Source organism: Apodemus sylvaticus, chromosome 15 (genome assembly GCF_947179515.1).
Source record: "Apodemus sylvaticus chromosome 15, mApoSyl1.1, whole genome shotgun sequence".
Taxonomy (NCBI): Eukaryota; Metazoa; Chordata; class Mammalia; order Rodentia; family Muridae; genus Apodemus; species Apodemus sylvaticus.
In genome coordinates this window covers 60,407,749-60,422,812 of record NC_067486.1, presented here as the reverse complement: position 1 = coordinate 60,422,812, position 15,064 = coordinate 60,407,749, and positions in this window count along the sequence as shown.

Sequence of the window (15,064 nt, the reverse complement as noted above, 5' to 3'; positions counted from 1 at the left end):
TGATACCAGTGAGAACTAGATGGCAAAAGGCAAACGCAGGAACATCACTAACAGAAATGAAGGCAATATGGCAACATCTGAACCCAATTCTCCTTTACCAGGATGTCCTGGATACCCCATCACACCAGTAAAACAAGATTTGGATTTGAAATCACTGGTCATGATGCTGGTACAGGAACACATGAAGGACATACTTAAAGAAATTCAGGAGAAAATGGATCAAAAGTTAGAAGCCCTTGCAAGGGAAACACAAAAATCATTGAAAGAAATCCAGGAGAATACAAAAGCCAATAATGAGGAAACACAAAAAAAACACTTAAAGAAATACAGGAGAACTTTGGTCAACAGGCTGAGGTCATGAAAGAGGAAACACAAAAATCTCTTAAAGAATTACAGGAAAGCACAAACAAGCAAGTGAAGGAGCTAAGCAAAACCATCCAGGATCTAAAATCAGAAGTAGAAACAACTAAGAAAACTCAAAAGGAGACAACTTTGGAGATAGAAAACCTTGGGAAAAAAATCAGTGGACATAGATGCAAATATCAACAACAGAATACAAGACATAGAAGAAAGAATCTCAGATGCTGAAGATACCATAGAAACCATGGACTCAACAGTTAAAGAAAATGCAAAATGCAAAAAGCTTGTAACCCAAAATATACAGGAAATCCAGGACACAATGAGAAGACCAAACCTAAGGATTATAGGCATAGATGAGAGTGAAGATTTACAACTGAAAGGGCCAGCAAATATCTTCAATAAAATTATGGAAGAAAACTTCCCTAACCTAAAGAGAGAGATGCCCATGAATATACAAGAAGCCTACAGAACTCCAAACAGACTGGACCAGAACAGAAATACTTCCCGTCACATAATAATCAAAACACCAAATGTACTAAACAAAGAAAGAATATTAAAGGCAGTAAGAGAAAAAGGCCAAGTAACATATAAAGGAAGACCTATCAGAATCACAGCAGACTTTTCACCTGAGACTATGAAGGCTAGAAGATCCTGGGCTGATCTCATGCAGACTCTAAGAGAACACAAATGCCAGCCAAAACTACTATATCCAGCAAAGCTCTCAATCACCGTAGATGGAGAAACTAAGATATTCCATGACAAAACCAAGTTTACCCAATATCTATCCACAAACCCAGCCCTACAAAGGATAATAAGAGGAAAACACCAATACAAGGAGGGAAAATTCATCCTGGAAAAATCAAGATAGTAACCTTTCATCAAACCAAAAGAAGTTAACCAATCAAATTTAAAAAATAACGTCAAAAATGACAGGAAGTAACAATCACTATTCCTTAATATCTCTTAACATCAATGGACTCAATGCCCCAATAAAAAGACATAAACTAACTGACTGGGTACGTAAACAGGACCCTACATTTTGCTGCTTACAGGAAACACACCTCAGGGTCAAAGACAAACACTACCTAAGAGTAAAAGGTTGGAAGACAATTTTACAAGCAAATGGGCTCGGGAAACAAGCTGGAATAGCCATTTTAATATCAGATAAAATTGACTTTCAACCCAAAGTCATCAAAAGAGACTCTGAGGGACACTTCTTGCTGGTCAAAGGAAAAATACAACAAGAAGAACTCTCAATCCTGAACATCTATGCTCCAAATGTAAGGGCACCCTCTTTCATAAAAGAAACTTTATTAAAGCTCAAAGCACACATTGCACCTAACACAATAATTGTGGGTGACTTCAACACTGCACTTTCCCCAATGGACCGATCAGGAAAACAGAAACTAAACAGGGACACAATGAAACAAATTGAAGCTTTGGACCAATTAGATTTAACAGATATATATAGAACATTCTATCCTAAAGCAAAAGAATATACCTTTTTCTCAGCACCTCATGGTACCTTCTCCAAAATCGACCATATAATTGGTCACAAGACAGACCTCAACAAATATAAGAAGATAGAACTAATCCCATGCCTCCTATCTGATCACTATGGAGTAAAAGTGGTCTTCAATAGCAACAGAAACAACAGAAAACCCACATACACATGGAAACTGAACAATACTTTACTCAATGATACCTTGGTCAAGGAAGAAATAAAGAAAGAAATTAAAGACTTTTTAGAACACAATGAAAATGAAAACACAACATACCCAAATCTATGGGACACAATGAAAGCAGTGCTAAGAGGAAAACTCATAGCCCTGAGTGCCTCCAAAAAGAAAATGGAGAGAGCATACATTACCAGCTTAATGACACACCTGAAAGTCCTAGAACAAAAAGAAGCTATTTCACCCAGGAGGAGTAGAAGGCAGGAAATCATCAAACTCAGGGCCGAAATCAATCAAGTAGAAACAAAGAGAACCATACAAAAAATCAACAAAACCAGGAGCTGGTTCTTTGAGAAAATCAACAAGATAGATAAACCCTTAGCCAGACTGACCAAAGGGCACAGAGCAAGTATCCAAATTAACAAATTTAGAAATGAAAAGGGAGATATAACAACGGACACGGAGGAAATCCAAAAAATCATCAGATCCTACAACAAGAGACTGTAGTCAACACAACTGGAGAATCTGGAGGAAATGGACAATTTCCTTGACAGATACCAAATACTAAAATTAAATCAGGACCAACTAGACCATCTAAACAGTCCCATAATGCCTAAAGAAATAGAAGGAGTCATAGAAAGTCTTCCAACCAAAAAAAGCACAGGACCAGATGGTTTCAGTGCAGAATTCTATCAGACCTTCAAAGAAGAGTTAACACCAATACTCTTCAAATTATTCCACAAAACAGAAACAGAAGGAATACTACCCAATTCCTTCTATGAAGCCACAATTACACTGATACCAAAACAACACAAAGATCCAACAAAGAAAGAAAACTTCAGACCAATTTCCCTTATGAACATCGATGCAAAAATACTCAATAAAATTCTTGCCAACCGAATCCAAGAACACATCCAAATGATCATCCACCATGATCAAGTTGGCTTTATAACGGGAATGAAGGGCTGGTTCAATATACGGAAATCCCTCAATGCAATCCACTACATAAACAAACTCAAAGAAAAAAACCACATGGTCATTTCATTGGATGCTGAAAAAGCATTTGACAAAATTCAACATCCTTTCATGCTTAAAGTCTTGGAAAGAACAGGAATTCAAGGCCCATACCTAAACATAGTAAAAGCAATATACAGCAAACTGGTAGCCAGCATCAAACTAAATGGAGAGAAACTTGAAGCAATCCCACTAAAATCAGGGACTAGACAGGGCTGCACCCTTTCTCCTTATCTTTTCAATATTATACTTGATGTACTAGCTCGGGCAATTCGACAACATAAGGAGGTCAAAGGGATACAAATTTGAAAGGAAGAAGTCAAACTATCATTATTTGCAGATGACATGATAGTCTACCTAAGTGACCCAAAAAACTCCACTAGAGAACTCCTACAGCTGATAAACAACTTCAGCAAAGTGGCAGGTTATAAAATCAACTCAAGCAAACCAGTGGCCTTCCTATACTGAAAGGATAAGTAGGCTAAGAAAGAAATTAGGGAAATGACCCCCTTCACAATAGCCATAAACAGTATAAAGTATGTTGGGGTGACTATTACCAAACAAGTGAAAGATCTGTATGACAAGAACTTCAAGACTCTGAAGAAGGAAATGGAACAAGACCTCAAAAAATGGGAAAACCTCCCATGCTCATGGATCGGTAGAATCAATATAGTTAAAATGGCCATTTTGCCAAAAGCAATCTACAGATTAAATGCAATGCCCATCAAAATCCCAACTCAATTCTTCACAGAGTTAGAAAGAGCAATTATCAAATTCATCTGGAATAACAAAAAACCCAGGATAGCTAAAACTGTTCTCAGCAACAAAGGAAAGTCTGGGGAAATCAGTATCCCTGACCTCAAGCAATACTACAGAGCAATAGTGTTAAAAACTGCATGGTATTGGTACAGTGACAGGCAGGAGGATCAGTGGAACAGGATTGAAGATCCAGAAATGAACCCACACACCTATGGCCACTTGATCCTTGACAAAGAGGCTGAAAACATCCAATGGAAAAAAGATAGCCTTTTCAACAAATGGTGCTGGTTCAACTGGAGGTCAGCAGGCAGAAGAATGCAAATTGATCCATCCTTGTCTCCTTGTACTAAGCTCAAATCCAAATGGATCAAGGACCTCCACATAAAGCCAGATACTCTGAAGCTAATAGAAAAGAAACTGGGGAAGACCCTTGAGGACATCGGTACAGGGAGAAAGTTTCTGAACAGAACACCAATAGCATATGCTCTAAGAGCAAGAATTGACAAATGGGACCTCATAAAATTACAAAGTTTCTGTAAATCAAAGATCACCATCAAGCGGACAAATCCGCAACTAACAAATTGGGAAAAGATCTTCACCAATCCTACCTCAGATAGAGGGCTAATATCCAATATATATAAAGAACTCAAGAAGTTAGACTCCAGAAAACCAAACAACCCTATTAAAAAATGGGGTACAGAGTTAAACAAAGAATTTTCACCTGAAGAACTTCGGATGGCGGAGAAGCATCTTAAAAAATGCTCAACTTCATTAGTCATTAGGGAAATGCAAATCAAAACAACCCTGAGATTTCACCTTACACCAGTCAGAATGGCTAAGATTAAAAATTCAGGAGACAGCAGGTGTTGGAGAGGGTGTGGAGAAAGAGGAACACTCCTCCACTGCTGGTGGGGTTGCAAATTGGTACAACCACTCTGGAAATCAGTCTGGAGGTTCCTCCGAAAACTGGGCACCTCACTTCCAGAAGATCCTGCTATACCACTCCTGGGCATATACCCAGAGGATTCCCCACCATGTAATAAGGATACATGCTCTACTATGTTCATAGCAGCCCTATTTATAATTGCCAGATGCTGGAAAGAACCCAGGTATCCCTCAGCAGAAGAGTGGATGCAAAAAATGTGGTATATCTACACAATGGAGTACTATTCAGCCATTAGAAACAATGAATTCATGAAATTCTTAGGCAAATGGATGGAGCAAGAGAACATCATACTAAGTGATGTAACCCAGAATCAAAAGGTGAATCATGGTATGTACTCACTAATAAGGTGATATTAACCTAGAAACCTGGAATACCCAAAACATAATCCACACATCAAATGAGGTACAAGAAGAAAGGAAGAGTGGCTCCTTGTTCTGGAAAGACTCAGTGAAGCAGTATTCGGCAAAACCAGAATGGGGAAGTTGGAAGGGGTGGGTGGGAGGACACGGGGAGAGAAGGGCGCTTACGGGACTTTCGGGGAGTGGGGGCTAGAAAAGGGGAAATAATTTAAAATGTAAATAAAAAATATATCGATTAAAAAAAAAAGATTCCACGATGAGCACAATAGTCTCTGTCAGTGTACAACTTACAATTCAACAACATAGTTGGCAATGCTGTGACAATACATTATTATGAAATATCTCAGACTGTATTTTTTGCTAGTCCTCAGAGTCGAAGTTAATCATATACCCTTAAGTCATTTAAGACTTAAAACTGCTATTCTAGTATATGCTCAGACTATTTATTTAATATGCTTTAAGAGAACAATGTAACAACTAACTTAAAATTTCTTGTATTTCCTTTGTAATCAGCTTTTGCAATGTAAACTTAGCACATGGCTGCAATTGTAAGATATATATGTGTATATATATATATATATATATATATATATATATTCCTCATCCCTGACCCAGAGAGTAATGTGTGTGTGTGGGGGGGAGGGGGTTGGGGGGGAGGGTGCATTTGTTCATGTGTGCAGGATATAGCAAATAAGAAAATGGCCTCATAAAATAAAGATCTGCCATATGTTGAAACAACATATGGATATTGTTTGATAACATTTGTTTTCTGTCAGGGTCAGATGGGGTCCGTTGGAATCAATGACTTAATTTCATCTAAATCCTATTAGACATTTGTAAAGTATCCCCCATTTCTAACCCATATGATGGCTTCTGTGTAGTTCAACAAATATAGAGCAAAAGCTCTTTGTTGGGGAACATAGACACAGGGATGAAAATGCGAGTTTGACCCATTCAACAGACGGTTTACAAAAAGGGCTGAAATAATATGCCACAGACATACAGGATCAAAGTAGAGAATTCAAATCTGGATGTACAGGATGTAATTTGATTTCTTATGTTAATGATACATGAACACAAATTGCTGAGTGTGAATTTATCAACAATGCATTTCACTGACACATTTTGCTCTCTTATGTGAGGAACCTGTGAAGATGTTTAAGGAAGCTCTAGAGTATTAAATCTACACAAACTATGATATTAATCAAAAATAAATATCTATTTATGCCAACTAATTACAAATTTCTGTATTGTGAAAAACAATACATTTAAGACAACTGTAAGTCTATAATTCTACAGGTAGTAAAATACTTTTTCATTTAAAAGATGAAATGATATTTTACTAAAAGTAATATTAGAAAATGTAAATAGCAGAAGGACCTTACAAAAATCTAAGGAATAAATTTTGGATCCCAATGAAGTGATTTCTGATTGATCTATGAAATGTGAGGATCCTGGAGTGTTGTAAAGGTATGGATGAATAGAGAAATGACAAGGACAGACTGGGTGGTTCGGAGGTTAAGAGTGCACGCTGCTCAAACAAAGGCTGTGAGGTTTGTTCTGAGAACTTACTCTGGGTGGCTCACAGAAAACTCTACCTCCAGCTTCAGGGATATTTGATGGTTCTGCTCCACTGGGACATGCTCTCATGTTCCCATACCCCAGACAGATGCATATACATAATTAAAAATAAAGCATAATTTTACTATGTATCCATATATTAAAAATAAATTAATATCATATTATCTACTAAGTGAAAGTACAATACCTATTAGGGTAAACATATAATGAACAGGCCAGAAAATTGAAATGCGTGATATTAATGCCACTAATTATTAGGATGCTGCATTTTTCTTAATTTTCAAATCAAGTGCAAAGAGAAGTAAAACTAATTATTTTAGAATATTAAAACATTGAGGAGTAGAATAACATGACAATTTTAAGATCTGTGCATTGTTCAGAAAATCTTCAAATCGTTCAAAGAAAATTGATAGAAATAAAAAGAAAACATTGATAAAATTCCAAAGTTAGAAGGAAAAAAACACCCCATCCTCAGAAATTGAAATTTAAGTATTCAAAAAAGACAGGATATAAAATATTTGAGAAACATAATTACCACAATTGACTCATCTCCTATAGAATATACATTTATTTCTAGCATGCAAGATTATTTATAAATATTTAACAAGTGCAGGTTGTAAAATATGTCAAAATGAAAACTCTTCCAGAAAATGAATTAGATCACATTTTAAAAAAATTCTGTGTGAACAGTATCAGTCTGATGGAAAACTCAGATACCAATCTATTATATGAAGATAAAAATAGGTAATTATTTTGCTCCCAAGCATTCAAGAAAGTATTTTCAGCCAAAATTTAGTAAACACACACACACATCAAATATACACACATACACATATAACATCATATATCACAACTAATATCAGACAATGCCAAAAGTATAAATTGTGCTTGGTATCTGAATGCTTATGTATCAAATTTATCTTACTATCCAACTAAAGGTAGGGACCCTTACTACACGCAAAACAATGCAGACAACTTCAACAGACTGAGAAAAGGCATCTGACAGAGCTGCCATGGATTAGTAATAAAAATTCTGAATAAACAAGGAAATAAAGATATAATCCGTATCCCATAAATGTTAACTATTAAAACTTACGGGTGGTATCATGTTATTGGTTAAAGAATTGAGAGTTTCATTTAATGAATCACAGATGTTTATTTTCATAACTCCTATGTAATGTCATGCTAGCGATTCCAATCAATTCCAAAAGGTAAGAAAAAGACTAAATAGCACATTACTAGAAAGGAATAAAAAAAAAACCATAATTTTTAATTTTGAAACTCAATGTAAATCACTATTATATTTACAAAGACAGAAACTTATATAGCTCAAATATGGAGTATAACAAGATTTTTTAGGAGTTCAACATACAAAATCAATTGGATTTTTATATACTAGCAAACAGTAATAATAAAACTAAAGATCCTATAATAAACATGTAAACATATACAATTATAAATATGACAGGTGTACAAAGTATACACACTAAGGGATATACAATGCTAAGAGTAGTTGAAGTCCTGAAAATGGAGATACTATTGCTCATTGATTGTGTGTCATCTTAGTATCTTAATTATCTCAAAAGTGATCTATAGATTCACAGAAACATTAGTGGTGAATCCCAGTAGGAATATTTATATAGGCTGACTATTTTTGACAATTTGATTATAGAATTGAGAATAAATACATATAAAGACTCTGAATTATGTCAGGAGTGGTGACTCCAGCTTCTGTGGATGTAAGGCAGCATCGCCACGAGTTCAAAGCCATCTCATGCTACCTACTGAAATACAATCTCAAAGCACTGAGGGAGAAAGAATGAAATGAAAGAAGATAAAATAGCAAAAGCATTAAAACTAAAAAAAAAAAATAGCAGCTGGAGAGATGGCTCAGCGGTTAAGAGCACTGACTGCTCTTCTGAAGGTCCCGAGTTCAAATCCCAGCAACCAAATGGTGGCTTACAACCATCGAAATCAGATGCCCTCTTCTGGGGTGTCTGAAGACAGCTACAGTGTACTTACATATAATAAAGAAAGATTCATACTATCTGATGATATTTAATATAAAACGATAGCAACCAAGATAGTGTGGACATGGCTAGAGAGTTGACAAAATGTTAATTTGTATTCATTTCATCCATTCAATTCATACCTCTCACATAATTCAATTCGTGTAATGGCTATTGGTGTCCATTTGACTATCTCTGGAATTAACTGAAACTTAAAAATGGAGAGAAAATCTGAGAGGGATTTCTGCTTTATTTCAACTGGGAAGACTAGTTCTAGTCTAGATTTCTGAGGTAGGAAGATATACCTGTACTCTAGGTCTATTCTCAAATCTAATCTGGGCCATGCCTTCTCCTGGATGCCTATATAAAGACATGCAATAAACAACAACAACAACAGCAACAACAAAAACCTTTTGTCTATGTTGAAAAGAAGTACGCATTACTGGCAAGGAATTCAAACAAATTAAAGAGAGAAATGACACCTATATTTGGCCATGTTTTTTCCTTTCATATATTTATTCTAAAAATTAAAAATACATATTCATAACATATTCAGATATCAGTGTTCAGAGTAGGTTAATATGTCATGTTTAACATAGGTAACTCCATCAACAATAAAATAAAATTGTTTTATGAAAATAAGAAAATAGTTCCTGACAATAAAATTTATGAACTATTAACTCATTCACACGTAACTCTTAAAAGAATAAGACCCTATGGTAATTAACTGGCTCCTTATAAAGTACAAAAATATATGTAACTTATCCAATATAAAATACTAGACATACAAATTAATCTGTAGTGCCTGAAAGCGTTAAGTGGTTGTTAGAGGATTGTGAGAAGATGTACTAGAGAAAGGAAGAGGACGAAACAGAAGAAAACATTAGGGGTGTTGAGTACCTTTATGTGGGGTGGTGAGCTGTGCACAGTCAACCTGGTTCCTGGTGGAGCTCAGGCTTAAAGGCCTGGTGACCCAGCGGTGACTGTTGCCTGCAAGGGGAGGTAGGTGTTTGGCCATGCCTCTTGGGCCCCCGGCTCCTGTCACAGCTAAAGCCTCCCACAGCCCCACCCTCTGCAGAGATGTCTGTGGCCATCACAGAACCAAGCTCTCCCACGTGCAAATCAAGTTTCCCCAAGCTCTCAGACCAAGCCAATGAGAAGTACCTGTTGTCAGACCCTGACCCATCCCAAAACTGTATATAGGAGTCCTATCCAGAAGGAACTAGTCTGTCCTCTGAGACCTTCTGTCATACGAAGAGGTCTGCTTTCCATAACTCCCTGGCCAGGCGCAACGCAGAGCAGGGATACAAGGAGCAACTGAGACAAAGGTCAGAGACAGATGCAGAGTCAACCACAGCAGTGGAAGCGAAGGAAACAACTCCCTCTTCCTGCTCATTCATACTTTCTCCTCTTTGCCTAAACCCTCACAACTTGCAGGGCCAGAGATCTCTGTGGAAAGTCTCCAGCATACAGGCCCACACTTTCATCTACTGATTATCCTTTAGCATATGTGTGTGAATTGTAGCTATACATACAGCATACATGGATTCAAAGTATGTGCCTTAAATGCATTGATATATATATTGAATATATATATATTCAATATATATATATATATATATATTGAATGCTGAGGACTGGGATGAAATGAGAAATTAAAATTACAGCCTGAGAATCATTGGTCATTGGTCATAAGTGTCTGAAGTTGATCAAACTGATTAAACCAAAGAAGATTAACAATGGAAAAAACAATTTCAAGGTATATAAACTTGTAAACAAACTGCTAGCAATGGTAAACAACTGCAGAAATATAGAAATAGACAAAACCCAAAGCTACTTCACAGCCAAATTTCTATTTGGAATACAAATCTATTAGAACTAAAAGCAATCATTTTTATTCATCAACAGATTCAAGGGAAAATTATTATTAATATATTCAGAGAGAAAGCATTTGACAAAACTTGACACAACCTCGATTTTTAAAACCGCTATCTAAGAATACATGGGAATGGCATTAATTAATAGTATCCACAAAAAAGAATTTGGCTAAAATGCTATTTAATGATCTTATACTGAAATCTTTTCATTTTTTTTAATTTTAGGAAGACAAAAATCTCCCTTGCCAACAGTCTCTTCAGTCTCAGCTTAAGTAATTAAAAAATACATATAAAGGCATAAAAAATAAAGCAAAAGTTAAAATATTTTCAGTTTCATAAGTAAAATTATTATTTATTTCCGTTAATGTACATAACTCCTCAGATTCAAAGACAAAATATTAAAAAATTCAGTTTCTAAATCTCTATATTAAAATAATAATAAACTTTTATGCCACCAAAAAGCCAATCAAAAGTAGAAAATTAGCATTTACACAACTGTATGGGGAAATTCCTAAACCTGGGTATTAATATCCTTAATCAAGAAAAGCTTGATTAAGAAACATTAACAAAGCACAAGCAATGAAATGATCTTTTAAATGATACATGCATTGAGTACAATAGTATCTTTGTGTCAGTAAGCTGGTTTTAAATTAGATGATATTTTAAAGAACTAAATATATCTAAGACATTTTAGAAAAACACATTTGAGGTAATAAATTTGTTCTGACATCATTACATACTTAAGACCCACAGTAAAAGTTTTTGCTACAATGTCAGTAACTGAAATTCGCAAATACAGGAGAAATATAATGGACCAGAACTAAGCAAGGATGGAAGCTACCTCATTCACAAAAGGACACAGAAAAGTATAGAAGCAATGTTTCTCAATAATTCATGCTGAAGTAGTTGACAGTAATTTTAAGTAAACTTATGACTTGTATCGTGTAAAGGAAAAACTAGTTTTTGAGTAATTAGGTTGATCCTCAGTAGTTAGGATTTAGAAGTAACTACAGCTTTTAAGGTAAAACATAGGAGAATACTTTTAGATCTTAGGTCAGAAAATGATTTTATAAATGACAAGGTACTGTGACTACAAGGAGGAATATATTGGACAGATCATGTCCATTAATCAAAATGCACTATGTTGTAGATGCAAGATCAAATACAGAGTGTGGAAACATATTTACACACATATAACTTGAAATACAAATAAAATATACCATAAGCAGCATTTTCTAAACGTTTTATTAAAAAGTACTTCTACAGTAATGGATAAATTCACTGTTATATTAAGAAAGTATAAAATACTATAAAGCAAAATACAATTATCAAACAGTCCCAGATAAAGAAATACTGTTGGAATTTATAATTTAACATTAAGTGAGTGATACCAAGTTGTAGACGATCCCTTAACATAAAAGCTTTTATACAGTGTTAACAATCATCGTGAAAATCATTTTCCTTGGGCATGCTTAAGTTAGAACAATTATTAAAGCAAAATGAAAGGAATTGATTACCAGTGTCAGGATATTATTTACCCAAGGGGATGGCGAAAGAATCCAGTAGCTTCTGGAAAGGCAAAATTAGAAGGTATTACTGTTTTATTTATAGCTTTCTAGGAAGCCAAAATTCTTTGTACATTTGTCTATTGTTATCAGTTCTAATTCATAACAGAATTGCCTTAAAAGTAAAAGGCTTAAGCCTTTGGAAAATCTGGAGAGAGATCCTGGAGAGGGTTGATTTGGCTCATTTCCTAAACGAGGCCTATTTCACTTTCCTTTTTTTTTTATTAGATATATTTTTTATTTACATTTCAAATGATTTCCCCTTTTCTAGTCTCCCACTCCCTGAAAGCCACATAAGCCCCCTTCCCTCCCCCTGTTCTCCCACCCATCCCTTCCCACTTCCCTGTTCTGGTTTTGTCTTATACTACTACACTGAGTCTTTTCAGAACCAGAGGCCACTCTTCCGTTCTTCTTGTACCTCATTTGATGTGTGGATTATGTTTTGGGTATTACAGTTTTCTAGGTTAATATCCACTTATTAGTGAGTGCATACCATGATTGATCTTTTGAGACTGGGTTACCTCACTTAGTATGATGTTCTCCAGCTCCATCCATTTGCCTAAGAATTTTAGGAATTCATTGTTTCTAATGGCTGAATAGTACTCCATTGTGTAGATATACCACATTTTTTGCATCCATTCTTCTGTTGAGGGATACCTGGGTTTTTTCCAGCTTCTGGCAATAATTAATAGGGCTTCTATGAACATAGTAGAGCATATATCCTTATTACATGCTGGGAAATCCTCTGGGTATATGCCCAGGAGTGGTATAGCAGGATCTTTAGGAAGTGATGTGCCCAGTTTTCTGAGGAACCGCCAGACTGATTTCCAGAGTGGCTGTACTAATTTGCAACCCAGCAGTGGAGGAGTGTTCCTCTTTCTCCACATCCTCGCCAACACCTGCTTGCTGTCTCCTGAATTTTTAATCTTAGCCATTCTGACTGGTGTAAGGTGAAATATCAGAGTTGTTTTGATTTGCATTTCCCTGATTACTAGTGAAGTTGAGCATTTTTAAAGATGTTTCTCTGCCATCAGAAGTTCTTCAGGTGAGAATTCTTTGTTTAACTATGTTCCCCATTTTTAATAGGGTTATTTGGTTTTCTGGGGTCTAACTTAAGAACTTCAAGACTCTGAAGAAGGAAATAGAGGAAGACCTCAAAAAATGGAAAAACCTCCCATGCTCATGGATCGGCAGGATTAATATAGTTAAAATGGCCATTTTGCCAAAAGCAATATACAGATTCAACACAATACCCATCAAAATCCTAACTCAATTCTTCATAGAGTTAGAAAGAGCAATTCTCAAATTCATCTGGAATAACAAAAAACTCAGGATAGCTAAAACTATTCTCAACAACAAAAGAAATTCTGGGGAAATCAGTATCCCTGACCTCAAGCAATACTACAGAGCAATAGTGTTAAAAACTGCATGGTATTGGTACAGTGACAGGCAGGAGGATCAATGGAACAGGATTGAAGATCCAGAAAAGAACCCAACACCTATGGCCACTTGATCCTTGACAAAGGAGCTGAAAACATCCCTTGAAAGGAAAAAAGATAGCCTTTTCAACAAATGGTGCTGGTTCAACTGGAGGTCAGCATGCAGAAGAATGCGAATTGATCCATCCTTGTCTCCTTGTACTAAGCTCAACTCCAAATGGATCAAGGACCTCCACATAAAGCCAGACACTCTGAAGCTAATAGAAAAGTAACTGGGGAAGACCCTTGAGGACATCGGTACAGGGGGAAAGTTCCTGAATAGAACACCAATAGCCTATGCTCTAAGATCAAGAATTGACAAATGGGACCTCATAAAACTACAAAGTTTCTGTAAAGCAAAGGACACCATCAAAAGGACAAATCGGCAACCAACAAATTGGGAAAAGATCTTCACCAACCCTACATCAGATAGAGGGCTAATATCCAATATATACAAAGAAACTATTTCACTTTATAAGACCCCAGCATCAGTCTCACCTAAGGCAGCAAAGCCCTATCAGGTAAATAACCTCACTAGAGGGCAGCATACACACCCTCCCTACTACCCCAGCACTATCCATGAATACAAAACAGCTGAAAAACATATGTTTTGCTTTCTTTTTCTCATGTTAACCTATCATCGGACAGCGGCGGTCTTTGAGAGGCACAGCTTTACCAGAAAATGCAGCCTGTCTCTGAACTGAAGGTAAACACACTCACAACTTGAGCGTAACCAGTCGTGATGGAACACTTCACCTACTCGGTCAAGGCTGCAAATTGTCCCTTCATGTGGACTGACAACACCTCAGACTACTGGATGGTTCGCTAGTGAAGCAGGGAAAGTTGTGTCGAAGTGAAAATAATCTGATATACAAAAATGTTCTGCATCTTCACGACGGCAGAGAAACGTCGTGGCCGGTGCGAAAGCAAGTCATTACTGGAGGCAAATGACTGAACTAAAGAAATTTGATTTCCCCTGGATTTTAACTTCATGGGTGGCTGCCTACAAGAAAACTCAATATGTCTCTCAGACTTTTGCCTCTTTGTCAATTTGACTGAAATCAACCTATAAAAATCCAGATGATTTCATTCCACTCGGAACTAGGAAAACACTGGAAGGGTGCTTTTTAATTGGAATTCTCAGAATGCAGTCAAGCCTACAGTCTCAATGTCAACTCTTTCTTTTTGTAGGGTCACAGAAATTACAAATTGTTACATGAGCGGAGGTCTATTCCTAGCTGCTGACGTCAGCTTGAATGGGGATTTAGTAAGTCATCCCCAGTCACTGACGGTTCAGGGGCGTGGTTGGCCATTTGAGAAGCACTGTGTGATGATATGGCCCAGGGAGTGGCACTATTAGAATGTGTGCTCTTGTTGGAGTAGGTGTGACCTTGTTGGAGTAGGTGTGTCACTGTGGGCGTGGGCTTTAATACCCTCTTC